General features: G+C 33.0%; 1 long non-coding RNA gene across 1 annotated transcript; it reads left to right on the top strand.

Moving 5' to 3' along the window:
• The first annotated feature begins 213 nt into the window (after window positions 1–213).
• LOC118766312 lies at window positions 214–9062 on the top strand. The gene is made up of 3 exons (XR_005002235.1): window positions 214–299; window positions 3343–3346; window positions 9052–9062. It is a non-coding gene; the product is annotated as an uncharacterized LOC118766312 (long non-coding RNA).
• The last annotated feature ends 5374 nt before the right edge of the window (window positions 9063–14436 follow it).

Here is a 14436-nt window from a genome sequence, read left to right as displayed (position 1 = left end):
ACCATACAGCCTTGCCTGCGCCTATACATACATATTAAGTATATTATATATATACATATGTATATATACCTATATATATATATGTATGTATGTATGTATGTATGTATGTATGTATGTATGTATGTATGTATGTATGTATGTATGTATGTGTGTATGTATGTATGTATGTATATGTTACTGTTTGTTTTTATAATTCAGTTATAATAAAAACAGTGATGAGTTATTCTGTACTTTTGTAGAGTACAAATTAATTATTCTGAAACAAGAATGTTATTGACAGTGATTTCAAAATTGCAGTAGTTCGACGATGACTTAACTGGGCGAAACTTTGAAGTCACTGCCAACAACTTTCTTCTATGAGAATAATATACATAGATAGATAGATAGATTTTATGTTTGATGAAGTAGTCATCATTCGCATGGTTAACCGGTGTAAAATTCAGTGAACTTATGAATCAACAAACTTTTGAAGTTATTATCGAGATATGTATGTGAGAGTGTGTGCGTGTATATGTGTTTGTGTGGGTGGGTGTGGGTGTGTTTGTGGGTGTACTGAAACTTTAAAATTCTTGATACTTTTATTGCAGTCCTTGTCAGATAATACAGTAAGATTTCATTAAACTCAAGATAAAACATATTAGGTCTTATTGTATTTTGAAATTACAAAACGAAAACCGAGGCTTTTTGCAACGCATGAACATACAGACACGCACGAACACACATACACACACATATACATAAATATATATATATATATGTGTGTGTGTGTGTGTGTGTGTGTGTGTGTGTGTGTGTTGTGTGTGTGTGTGTGTGTGTGTGTGTGTATTTATATATATATATATATACTCCTCTGTGTATGTATATATTTTGCTACGAAATGTAGGGATACATATTCCACTTACCTGATGAAGGTTATGAAAAATGCAGCTTCTGCCTTGTCTGAACGGGTATTTCCTTTCAAAGTTACATTTGCAATCATTTTACCCTTCCTTATTATATTATTATATTTATCTATCTGTGCATATATATAATTTTCTTATAAGGATATTATTATATATATATCTTTTAAGTTAATGAAATCTTCAGGAAGCTCCCCATTATATAATACAGCCCAACGAATTTTGCATGAACTCCGATCTATTTTATATTTCAATCACACTAATATCTCATAGTCAAGTAATTGAATCGAAGAGATGCATTCAGTAAGGAAGTATAGATTAAAAATATTAATTTCAAATTGTGGAACAAGGCCAGCAATTGTGAGGAAGGACACAAGTCGATTACATCGATCCCAATACTCAACTTGTAATTATTTTATCGATTCTGGAAGTTGAATGGTAAACTCGACCTTCACGGCATTTGAACTCAGAAGGTAAAGTCAGAAGAAATGCAGCTAAGCATTTTCTCCGGCGCAGTAACGATTCCTCAACCTCACCACCTTCTAAAATTATTGTCTTTATTAAAGATTTTGCTTTGAAATCGATCGAACATTTATATATTCCTAAATATATATTTCTTTACTACCTTCAAGGGGCTAAACATAGAGGGGAAAAACAAGGACAGACAAACGGATCAAGTTGATTATATCGGCCCCCAGTGCGTAACTGGTACTTAATTTATCGACCCCGAAAGGATGAAAGGCAAAGTCGACCTCGGCGGAATTTGAACCCAGAACGTAACTGCAGACGAAATACGGCTACGCATTTCGCCCGGCGTGCTAACGTTTCTCCCAGCTCGCCGCCTTCAAATATATATATATATTCCTAAATATATATATAATAAATATATATATATATTCCTAAATATATATATAATAAATATATATATATATTCCTAAATATATTTTATACTTGGGTGGAGGCGAAGAGAGTTAGAGTGTTTTCATGTTTCACTCAAAAGCCCACTTTATATTAGCACTTTTAAGAAATGGAAAGCGTCGCCCCTTGCGTTAACACTCCTCGCAATTGCCACCAACTTGGTTTTGTGTGTCCCTGCAGCATGGGAACTGTCTTTACAAAGGCGGAGTCTTCTCAGTTTCTTCTGTATGAATTGTTCATGGCACAGAATTCTAAAACAGAACATATTCTTAGCATTATAACTTGTCTAGAGCTAATTTTTCTGATGACAATAGCCATGGAAATTCATTCACAAACGTTGTTGCAGCTACAGTGTCAGTACTAAGCCTCATACTTATGTACCGAAATACCTCTGACTTATATACCGAAATACGATGGCTCCGATTAAACTTGTGCAGCAATACTTGAAAATATTCACAGTCATATTTTAGCTTTAGTTCACTATAACTTTGACTTGCTTCATATACAACGCCTAAAACTTTTTTATCGTTCATTAGGTTGTAGTTTAAAACAATTTATAAGTATGCTACCAAATTACGATACTCCTGGTGATTAAGATAAGTTCATCGCCATTAATTTATCGCAAGGAAAATTCATGAAGAATGCTCACCATTAGGAAAGTTTACCTCGAGGAAAGTTTACCGAGAAAATATATTCCTAGTATCTCATCGTTAATAGTTAAAACTATTTTTTTTAAATGGTGAATTGATGACGGTGAATTTTCCATGCAGTGAATTGATGACGTTGAACTTACCGGGCATGACTCCTGGTACCTTTCAACAATTTCCGAACCATCAAATTTTTCCCACTTAGAATTCCAGCAAAAAAAAACTTCCGTTCCTTTTGATGCTGTTGCTTTTTAAGTGATACACAGTTGATGGTCTAAACCTATAGCACTCTAATAAAAATCTTTACATATGTTGCTTCCTTTTATTTCTTCGGGAAATATATATTTTCTATCAGTAATAATGATTTACAGTTACATTTATTAGCACCATCGCCATCAATTGCATCGTTTAGTTTCTTGGATGACATTTTGAAGGACTAAAATTCAGCTAAATATCAAAAATAAGAGGGAACATATCACCAAAATGTTTCTATGCGGTAAGCAAAGTTTGGGGCTCGGAGCTGCTAACAGCGCAGTCTTAGTGAAAAATCATCCAATTGTTAGTAGTAGATTCAAAAGACTGCCGGACCATGGAATTTTCTCGACATACAAGTGAAATAGAATATACCCAAATATATCTATTAATACATGCACACACATACACTTCCAATACGCATTCATACTATTTTTACTGAAGATTTTAATATTAATATAGATACGGTCTGACACACATACATAATTGTTTATATAGTTTTACATATATGTGTGTGTGCGTGTGTGTGTGTGTGTGTGTGTGTGTGTGTGTGTGTGGTGTGTGTGTGTGTGTGTGTGAATGTTTGTATGTATACTTTTTACATACATTTAAATATTTTTAAAAAGAGCGGTAGATAAATATAAAATTAAAGTAAACTTATTCAAAGTCCGCGAACTTTGAAGTTCGGTAAACTTATTTAGTCGAGTACGTCTGGATAAAAAGTTAGAACTGAAACTCAGGACGTCAAATTCCATAACTAACGTTGAAAATGCCATTATATATCACTAGAAGAATTTTTACATTTTTTCTGACAATCTTTTGATTCTGCCATTAATTAATAATGTCATTTGACAAGGAATTATAAAATAAGCGCTTATCTCACACAAATTTGTCTATATTAATCTAACATAAAACTGACAGGGAGAATATTTTGCTAATTACATTGGAACATTTCGATTAGTAACACTTTTATGGATGATACAAAACGAAGTGGTGTAATATAAGAGCGTAAAGTTTGTTTTGACATCATTTCAGTTTGAGAAATCAATCTGCTTTTTTTTTTATCTGGGTTGTTTTGTATTACATTGAAATTTTTACTTTGAGACGAATCCATATAAAATTTTTATCGCAGACAATGTCTGATCGATTACTCAATTTAATTTCTCGCTGGTGGCTATTGGTGATTATTTCATTTCTTAGTGATATATATTAAACAAACACAGGCACAAACGCAGGTACACATATGTGCATACACAGACACAAATACATATATACATACACAACTATATATGTATATATAAATATACTAATATATATATATATATATATATTATATATGTATACTATTATATATATATAGATATATTTACATATATATACACATATATGTATGCATATATATATATGTATATATATATACATTTATATATGTATGGATATATATATATATATATATATATATGCATATATATATATACATACATACACATATATATATTTATATATATATTTATATATATATATATATATATATATATATACATATATATATATATGTATTTATATGTATGTGTGTGTGTGTGGTGTGTGAGTGTGTGTGTATGTATGTGTGTGTAGATCGCCAGCCACTACACATTCTTTATTTTCTCTCCTTGTTTCTTTTTGTGTTCCTTTCTGTGGAAGACCGTAGGCTCGAAACGTTAAAGACTTTTTCACTTTCCGACCGTTAAACTAATGTATCTGCTTGTTGTCTACACCACCTGTCTTGTCTCTTTTTTTTGTGAATTCTCCCCTTATATATATATATATAAGAAAAAATATGTAAACATGCACAGGAGGTTTGTTTAATAAAATTTATGCTAATATTAAGTTCATAATGAAACAAAGAGTTGTATTACAACATTATATAATAAACTGGGAGTATCTGTTTCGCGTCTCACGCTTATCAAACTCCCATGGTCTCAGTTTTCTGATGTGTGTGTGTGTGTGTACACACACACTTTTATTAAAGCGGCGAACTTATCACAAAACTGTTAAACATTCACGTTCCCGTCTGTCGGAGAGTTGTGATGAACTGTCCGACAAACGGCAACGTGAAACTCTGAATAACGGCTTTGTTATAATCTTGCAGCTTTAGTATTCGAGTACTATTTTTTTCCACATTGTTCTGCGTGCTTGTGTGTGTTTGTATATATATATATATATATATATATATATATAACAAGTAAACGAGTAAAAGAGTATATATATATATATTATATATATATATATACTCTTTTACTCGTTTACTTGTTTCAGCCATTTGACTGCGGCCATGCTGGAGCACCGCCTTTAGTCGTGCAAATCGACCCCCAGGACTTATTCGTTGTAAGCCTAGTACTTGTTCTATCGGTCTCTTCTGCCGAACCACTAAGTGACGGGGACATAAACACACCAGCATTGGTTGTCAAGCAATGCTAGGTGGACGAACACAGACACACAAACACACACACACGCACACATATATATATGTATACATGTACATATATACGATGGGCTTCTTTCAGCTTCCATCTACCAAATTCACTCACAAGGCTTTGGTCGGCCCGAGGATGTAATAAAAGGCACTTGCCCAAGATGCCACGCAGTGGGACTGAACCTGGAACCATGTGGTTGGTAAGCAAGCTACTTACCACACAGCCACTCATATATATACACAAGGGGTATATGAAAAGTTTTGAGCCTAACCTAGAAATGGACTGCTCGATAGCTGAAACAATTTTTTCTGCTAAGTACAGTCTCTTAGGAGTATTCTTGCTCATTTTCATGATTCTGATATTTTAATTTTTTGTTGCAGATATTTGTATAAACAATCTTCGAGTTTACAAGGAAAATGGAGAAAACTGAGTATCGTGCTGTCATAAAGTACCTTCATGTAAAAGGCATGATTCCTTTAGAAATCCATGAAGATATGGTGAGAACCTTAACAGACAATGCTCCTTCGTATGCAACAGTTAAACACTGGTTAAATGAATTTAAGCGTGGCAGTATTAATGCTGACTACAATTCCTGAGTTTCTTTTACATGTATTAGCGCGCTCATGTGTATGCATATATATATATATATACACATATATATATATATATATATATATATATATATATATTATATATATATATATATATATAATATATATATATGCGTGTGTGTATGAATATAGATATAAGGTACGTACATGTGTTTTGGGTGTGTGCATGTGCGTGTGTGTGTGTGTGTGTGTGTGTTTGTGTGTGTGTGTGTGTGTGTGTGATTCGGAGAAAATAATAGCTCAAAGATATTTCCTCACACTACTCACATTCTTCTAGCAAAGACTGAGAGTACTCCGAGGGTTTAGATCCAGATGATATCGTTATGATATAATGAGTCAACTTGATGGCACTGATAGAGCACTTTTTTTGTGATTATATTTCTCTATGTCACACCTGTATCTCTGGAAAGATTTTTGCTCAGAGCAATTGCAGATAAAGATAACTAGAAAATATCCTTGTTGTTCTGCTATTTGTGTTAAACGAAGATTTTTGAAATGTTATTAGTTGATAAAAGAGATTTATCAAAGCTTTGTACAGAGGCATGTTAGCAAAGATGATTAAGTTAAACCCAACATAAAGAATTCTCAGAGTTATTCTTTCTTTCTTTTATTCTTTTACTTGTTTCAGTTGTTTGACTGCGGTCATGCTGCAGCACCGCCTTAAAGGATCTTTTAGTCGATCTTGGGACTTATTCTTTATAAACTTAGTACTTATTTTATCAGTCTCTTTTACCGGACAATTATGGGACGTAAACACGCCATCCCCGGTTGTCAAGCTGTGATGAGGGACAAAAAGAGACACATACAGACGTACACACACGCGCACACACAAACATATATATATATATATATATATATATATATAATATATATATATATACATATATATATGCATATATATAATATATATATATATATATATATATATGCATATATATATATGCATATATATATATGCATATATATATATATACATACATATATATAAGAGATAATGGTGTCATTGAGACCCAAAGGTGTCAGTTAATGCTGAATAATTGCTATAGACAGACCATAGTTAAGTTCCAGAATCAGTAATATTGTGAATAAAGAGTTCAACGTTGGTTCTATGTCAGCGTGTGTATATAAGAATTGTTTGCGTAATAAGATAAAAAAAAACCAAGGCTGTGTAGATATTAGAGCATTTATAGATAGAAGGTCTTACAGCTTCTATAAATTTATAAATGATCTAATATCTACACAGCCTTGTTTTTTTTATCTTATTACGCAAAAAATTCTTATATACATATATATATATATATATATATAATATATATATACACCCGACGGGCTTCTTTCATTTTCTGTCTGCTAAATCCACTCAGAAGGATTCGGTCACCCAAGACTATAGTGCCACGCAGTGGGACTGAACCTGGTACCACGTGGTTGTGAAGCAAGCTTCTTGACACACAAGTACGCCTCTGCCTAGTGGTTTTGAAGTTCCCGCACATAAAGCAAGCTGTTTCTAATAATTCATTATTTCTATGTCCAAATTCGTCTTAGTTTTTCCCAGCGCCGCATTAAAACTTTGAGATATGAAAGTTTGAACAAATGATGGAAATCAGTGTTCGAAGCATAATTTTAGAAGAGCAGAAGTTCACCACTCAATTAATGAGCACAAATGTCCGGGGAACTAATCACAATATTTAGTTCAGATTTTATGAGAAATTTCAAAATCTGAAACACACAGACAAGTATATGGAGCAGCTTCGATAGAATCAAATACAAAGCCAGCCTAAAGTCTACTGAAAATTAGTTAATAAGTGGGGAATATTTAATAAGTTTGCAATTAATTTTTATTGTTACTTTTGGAATTATGGTGTAGTGGTCTTCTTTCTCCACTATTATTAATCATTATTGACCAGGGACACGTCAGCATATATTATTCTACACGAATGAAAGCGAAATCAAAACAGAATGTCATTGCATGTCGATAGCCCATAGAAATCAGATTTTTCGATTGTCTATTGTCTTCAAAGCTAGCTTGGATGCCATTAATCAAAATAATGTGCGCCATTCCAGATATAATGCGATAATAACTCTATTATATTGTCCATTTTCGTTGAAACTATAGTTTAAGCTTCTGATCGAAAAATAACCTATGTGTGAGTAGCTGTGTCAATTTTACCATTTGATAAACTTTACGTAGAAAATGTAATTTTATGAAGTAAATTGCATTAGTGCTATAGGTCTTCTCAACAGGATTATTATCAAAATATTAACACAGATTTCTTTGTGCTCTTTGCTTAACAAAGAATAAATTTCGGAATATGTATTGCAATAAATACGCTTCATTCGATGAATATTAGTTATTGTGAGAATATATAAACGTTAAATATTACATATGCTAAGAAGCAGCTGTTACGACTCATTATAGTATTCAAATTGCTACTATTTGTGTTTCTGAGATACTGATATATTTATGCTGTGTAAATATGTACTAGAAAGAGACTTTGAATATGCTTAGGTTTAATGTTTGATGTCGACGATGTTCATTCAGTTGTTCGAGTTTCTACTTATACAATCAACGCATAAGTGCTGAGTATTCCGTGAAAACTTGTTGCTGTACTTGTCTGGCGGAATTAAGCTGAAAAGATCCAGGCTAGAAATGAAGGAAAGAGAAAAAAGAAGAAGAAATCACTCCACTAGTGAACTAGTAACTTTATTTATCCCTAGGGAAATGAAAGCTAGGTTTCACCTCGGCTAGTTTCGAATTAAGGGTGACGTTAGCTGGAACGAATAATGCAAAGCACTCTATCTTAAACGTTCTGCAAATTTGCAACCTTGAAGTTGAACTTAGTCAAGTTGGAATGACTGTTATATCTCTCGTATAAATATATAAGCAAAACAAAAAGCACAGCAAGCTGGTGGAATCGACGTTGCCTTTCATTTTTCCGGGTTTGATAAGTACCAGTTGTTCAGTGGGCTCGATGCAATCGACTAGCCCCTTCCCCAAAAATTGCTGACCTTGTAACAAAATTTGAAATCATATGTACCTAACCAAACACATTTATCTACGCATTATATCGGTTAAAATCAAAGGGCAGTAGGTTGGCAGAATAGTTAAAACATAGAGCAAAATGCTTTACACGGGTCTTAAGGTACTACTCACAAATCCCACCGTGGTCTACTTTGCTTTTCAACTATTGAGTGTCGATAAACAAGTATTTGAGTCGATTTGATCTTGCAACCCTTTTTATCAAAACTACTGTCCTTGAATCTAAATTAGAAGCGATTGTTTTGGTTAAAGCCAGACAAAAGAAGGCGAGCTGGTAGAAGCGTTAGTGTTTCAGACAAAGTACTTTAAAAATAGGTTGGTAGATTGGGAGATGGGTTCAACCGCTAAATAAGCTACGTTGTAGTATATATTCGGTTCGTTATTCTCTAAATTTAAATCCTGCCGATGTTAGTCTGGTCGTTTCCCCTGATAAAGTAAAGAGCTTGTCAACTATTGTTTTATAATCGACAAATTTTAGGTCCTAATATTTCTGGCTTTGTGCTTACGTAAGAAACTTTTTATTTCTATAAAATACTTAGTTTATGAGAACACAGGTTCCAGAAGTAGATTATTGTGGTCGAGAGATTCAGAAACATTTCAGTAAATGTTATATTTTATAGCATCTATTACAAAAGTTGAGCCATAATAAAACCGCTTAAATATAATAATGTCTCGAAAGGGATATTTTAAAAATACGATTTACAAGGTACATACACACAACGAAATGTTTTACTGTTTTTTTTACAAAATACATTTTGTTATAACATATACTAATCAGTAGGCATTAAAGTAGCTGGTGTCTTCTTGTATTAAGGCATATTATCGAAAATCAGAACACAGAATTTAACGCTTTGAATTTAATGAATTAATTACTTGCAGTTGCTGAACAAGATTAACAACAGAATGTCATTTGAATAATTTTTACAAGGTTATTCAGGTTTACCAATATCATTTCAGGAATTATTTATGTAGTACTCCATGTTGTACATCAACAAAATCCTTTACTGTTTATTGTTGCCAGTAAGCGAAGATTATATGTTTTAACGTTACTATTGGAGAGAAGCTAGTTACAATTTAATTTTTTTTCTTTTGATTTTGGTGAGTGTGGGGAAAGTTTGTTGCACCAAACTTCCACTACTTTTAGTGCGCAATGTGTATTTGGCAAATGCATTTTTCCACATCTATCGAAAGAATGTTTGTGTGTATTTTTTGGAGTAGAATAGCGTGAGAGAGCGAGAGAACGACAAAGAGAAAAAATTGAATGGCGTGTTGAACAAATGATTTCAAAATCAGAACTTCTCAAATACAGAACACCTTTTGCATTTACGGTACGACAGTTTTTTGCTTTTAATATAAACTTGCTTCTATTTCTGGTCTAATTTTAACATACACACATATATAATATGTATATACGTATATGTTAACACTTGTTAGTTAACATTATTGCTGTCAACATCTCACAAACATGCGCGAGTAAGTCTCAGCTGTAAGAGGAGGCTATCTTTGAAATATGTGATATCTTCAGAATATAGATTGCTTTGTTACCATGCATAACAAGACATAACAAAATCAATGTAAAATGCAAAGCATACAGGGAAATCTTTTTCTATAAGAGTCTCACAACACTATGACAGCAATCTGTGACATATTAGTAAATATAGCTAGTGTTTCAGAAATTTGCTTTGTACCTACGAAGTTTCGAGTTCGATACCACAGCGGTGCTTAATGAACAAGATTCCAATGTCATTGACACTTGATCAAACCTTTGTGAGGAAAACTTAGAAGTTAGAAACTCCAGTAAGCCTTATTTCCACGACAGATTTAATCGTCACCTGGCTTAATCCCACTAATTGGTCCTTAGTTGCTTCATAGGGGTCCTACGTGTTGAAATCATTCAAGCCGTGCTTCCAGTCAAAGAAAAAAGTTTCACCCTTCCCTTCTTCTCGCCAGCCTTGGAAACCATGCAAGTATATTTTGTGTTGTCCTTTCTTTTTCGAACAAGCCATTATTAAATACCACCTTAAAATAGGCAAATGAAATTATTCATATTTTTTTGTTAAAACGAAACAGACGAAAGGAAAAATACCTTGTAACAAGAATTTCAATAACAACAGATCTTCTTGAAAGTGTTGAAGAAACTTCTAAAATATAACGTCTTAGGAATGAAAATAAATAGAAGGGTTGAGTTTGAAATACGATTGGTGTAGTATGTGGAAGAACAAATAGAAAGATAGGACTAGAACCAATGGATAGATTAACATTCCGTAATTCCCAAACCACAAAACGTAACTACTGTAACATTAACAGACACATGATACGTACTATGCAAAGTGCTACCATTATCGATAAATTCATATTTATGTGTGAAGGTGCTTGTCACAGTGATAGGGTATTACACTCACGCTCCCAAGATTGTGGTTTCAATTTCCAGACCAGTGTTGCACTTCTGAGCAAAACATTGCATTTTACGTGGCTCCAGTCCATTTAGTTGTAAATTGGAAACCCTTTGATGCACAAGTGATCAGTTCAGTAGGGGATGTTGTGCTGCCCGCCGAGCCAGAAGAATGGTATCATTCAAAAGCTACAAGGAGAGGAGGCGCATTGTAGCCAGTGATGTATAACAACATCCGATAGTCTAGACGGTGCAGCGATATAATATGTTTACGATCTTAATAATTCATAAAATTCAATAACGTATATAATGGACCAAAGGTGAGTATATTGAAGGAACGTGAAACAAATTACTGTGATCAAAATGCAACGTACCAGTCTGTCCCTGAAACGAACATACGTTCTTATGATCGTAGGCCCAACACAAAACTCTAACCACAACGTCAGATGCTGTCAGAGCTAGATAAACATCTCGGGTAAGGAAGTATGTAATATGATTACATGAGTGTACCACGTCTTCTTTTTGATGTCACACAGAAAACGGTTTTGTTGGTAGCAGAAAAAGCAAAAGATAACTATATTAGATTATGGTGTAATTTTCTCCCTTAAAAGTTTGATTAGCTGTAAGAGATTTGCTTTCCACACACACATACACACAAACACACACACAAACATATATACATGTATGTATGTATATATGTATGTATGTATGTATGTATGTATGTATGTATGTATGTATGTATGTATGTATGTATATATAGTCATTCAATTCGAGGATGTTAGATCCACATTAGGGATTATATAATCTCAATCATTCCACTTGTTAGTCTCTATGATATAATGAGAAAGTCTCTGCGATAGGTTAAGAATTATTATAGTAAAACATATAATTAATATTGAAAGAAAGAAAATAGAGAAAGATGGATGTATGAATAATTTATTTGTATGATATAAAGATTTTGAAATATTTTTTAAAATAACAGTACAAATAAATTATAAGTTGTAAAGCTCAAAAAGAAATAGGAGGAAGAGGGAAGGGTAGTTTAGGTTGTGTGTGAATGGTAAACTTTGTATTAGTTTGTATGAAGGCTATAGAGATAATGAAAATGCGAATGGCCATTATTTGAGGGAAATATGCTGACTGGTTCACTGGCTGAGGCAGAAAGGTAAGGTATATAGAAAAGGATGAGAGGAGAAGGGGGATGGAGCAGGGGTGAGTAGGTGGTCAAAATAGTAGTTGTTAGTGGGACAAAGGAATTGGGTTGATATTAGAGGGGGATGTTGTGGTGTGGAAAGATATACCTAGTTGAATAGAGAGATGTGAATAGGGAGGGGTAGAGGTAGATCGGCTAGTTTTCAAAGGAGTGGAGTAGTGTTAAGTACTTTTTAAAAGTGGGGAGAGTGGGGAGGCTAAGCGGGAAGTGAGAAGTAGTGGATTTTGAAGAAATTGGAAATGTGTGTATGAAAAAGAATAAGAGATGGGTAGTATTTTATAAGTAGTTGTTTGCTAGGCTTACTTTGTCTTAGTTTAAGGTTATTTGGGGTATGGATCCTTAAAGTTATGAGATTACATAGAGTTAACAAAGTGCGTGAAAGATTATTAGCACCTGTGTTTGCAAAAACAATTAACACCAGAGAATTAATTAAGTAATGAGGAGTTATTAAGGCGGAGAATGGTTAATCTCAAAATATTCCATACCCACTGTCCTTGTCCATAGGAAGCGAAGCTTCCCCATAAAATGTAAATATCGGCAAGTGTAAGATAGGTCTAAAAGAGTCATTAACCATTTTTCGCCTTCATAACTTATCATTTAATAGATTCTCTGATATTTCTTGTATATCGACTTGCTTAACATGCTTATCCTTATGTATTTGCGGAAGAAATTTATATTTCCTGTGTATTCTTCCAAAGTAAAACTATTTAATTTGTTTTGATAACATAACTGGTATCTTTATCTTTTACTTGTTTCAGTCAATAGACTATGGCCATGCTGAAGCACCATCTTGAAGAATATTTTGGGCAAATGATTTTACTCCAAGACTTAGTTTTAAGCCTGGTACTTATTCTATCGGCCTCTTTTGCCAAACCGCTAAGCTACGGGAACGTAAACACACCAACATCGGTTGCCAATCGGTAGCGGGACGCGCACAATACACACACACACACACATACACATATATATATATATATATAATATATATATATATATATATATATATATCCGTCGTGTTTCTTTCAGTTTCCTTCTGCCAAATCTACTCACAAGGATTTGGTTGGTCCGAGGCTATGGTAGAAGACACTTGCCGTGAAGACACTTGCCAAGGTGCCGTGAAGTGGGGCTGAATCAGGAACCATGTGGTTAGGAAGCAAGCTTCTTACCACACAGCCACGTCAGCGTCTATTGTTATTACTCTATGTTTTATGATTATTATTATTATCATTATTATTTATTGTAATTTCGGCATGTATAGTGTCTTAGTTGCCATGTTTGAACATTTATCAGTATGAAAAACAAGATCTTTCACTCGAATCTTTTTTTTCCTTTTGTAAAAGCTTAACTCGCTAAGAAAACAGCTCACGCAAAAAAAATCCGTTCAGCTTACAACATAATCCGATGAATATTTTGAAATTGCACGGACAATATATGCCATATCTTGTCGAGGCAGAAACAACAATATTATTATTATTATTATTATTATTATTATTATTATTATTATTATTATTATTATTATTATTATTATCATTATTATTATTATCATCATCATCATTACTATCATCATCATTATCATGATCATCATCATCATTATTATTATTATTATTATTATTATTATTATTATTGTTAACATCACTATCGTCATCATCATCATCATCATCATCATCATCATTATTATTATTATTATTATTATTATTATTATTATTATCATTATCATCATCATTATTATTATTACTTTGTCACAGTCACAATCATGGCTCTAAAAAATGTTTAGAAGCAAGCAAAGAGATTAAACTGATTAGTGTATGAAGAGAATACGTAGAAAATTTTTAAATATCTTTATATATAGGGAAACTATAGCCCATATCCTGTTAATGAAGCCAATAACAAAACTTGCACGAAATCCGGTAAATGATACAAAGCTAAGTATCGTAATCTAGAAAATCATGCCTAACCTGTCCGATAAAAAATCCATGTACAATCGTCCATATATCATAATTAAAAGCAGAAA

This window comes from Octopus sinensis, linkage group LG1 (genome assembly GCF_006345805.1).
Source record: "Octopus sinensis linkage group LG1, ASM634580v1, whole genome shotgun sequence".
Classification (NCBI taxonomy): Eukaryota; Metazoa; Mollusca; class Cephalopoda; order Octopoda; family Octopodidae; genus Octopus; species Octopus sinensis.
This window is presented reverse-complemented; position numbering and strand designations above follow the sequence as displayed.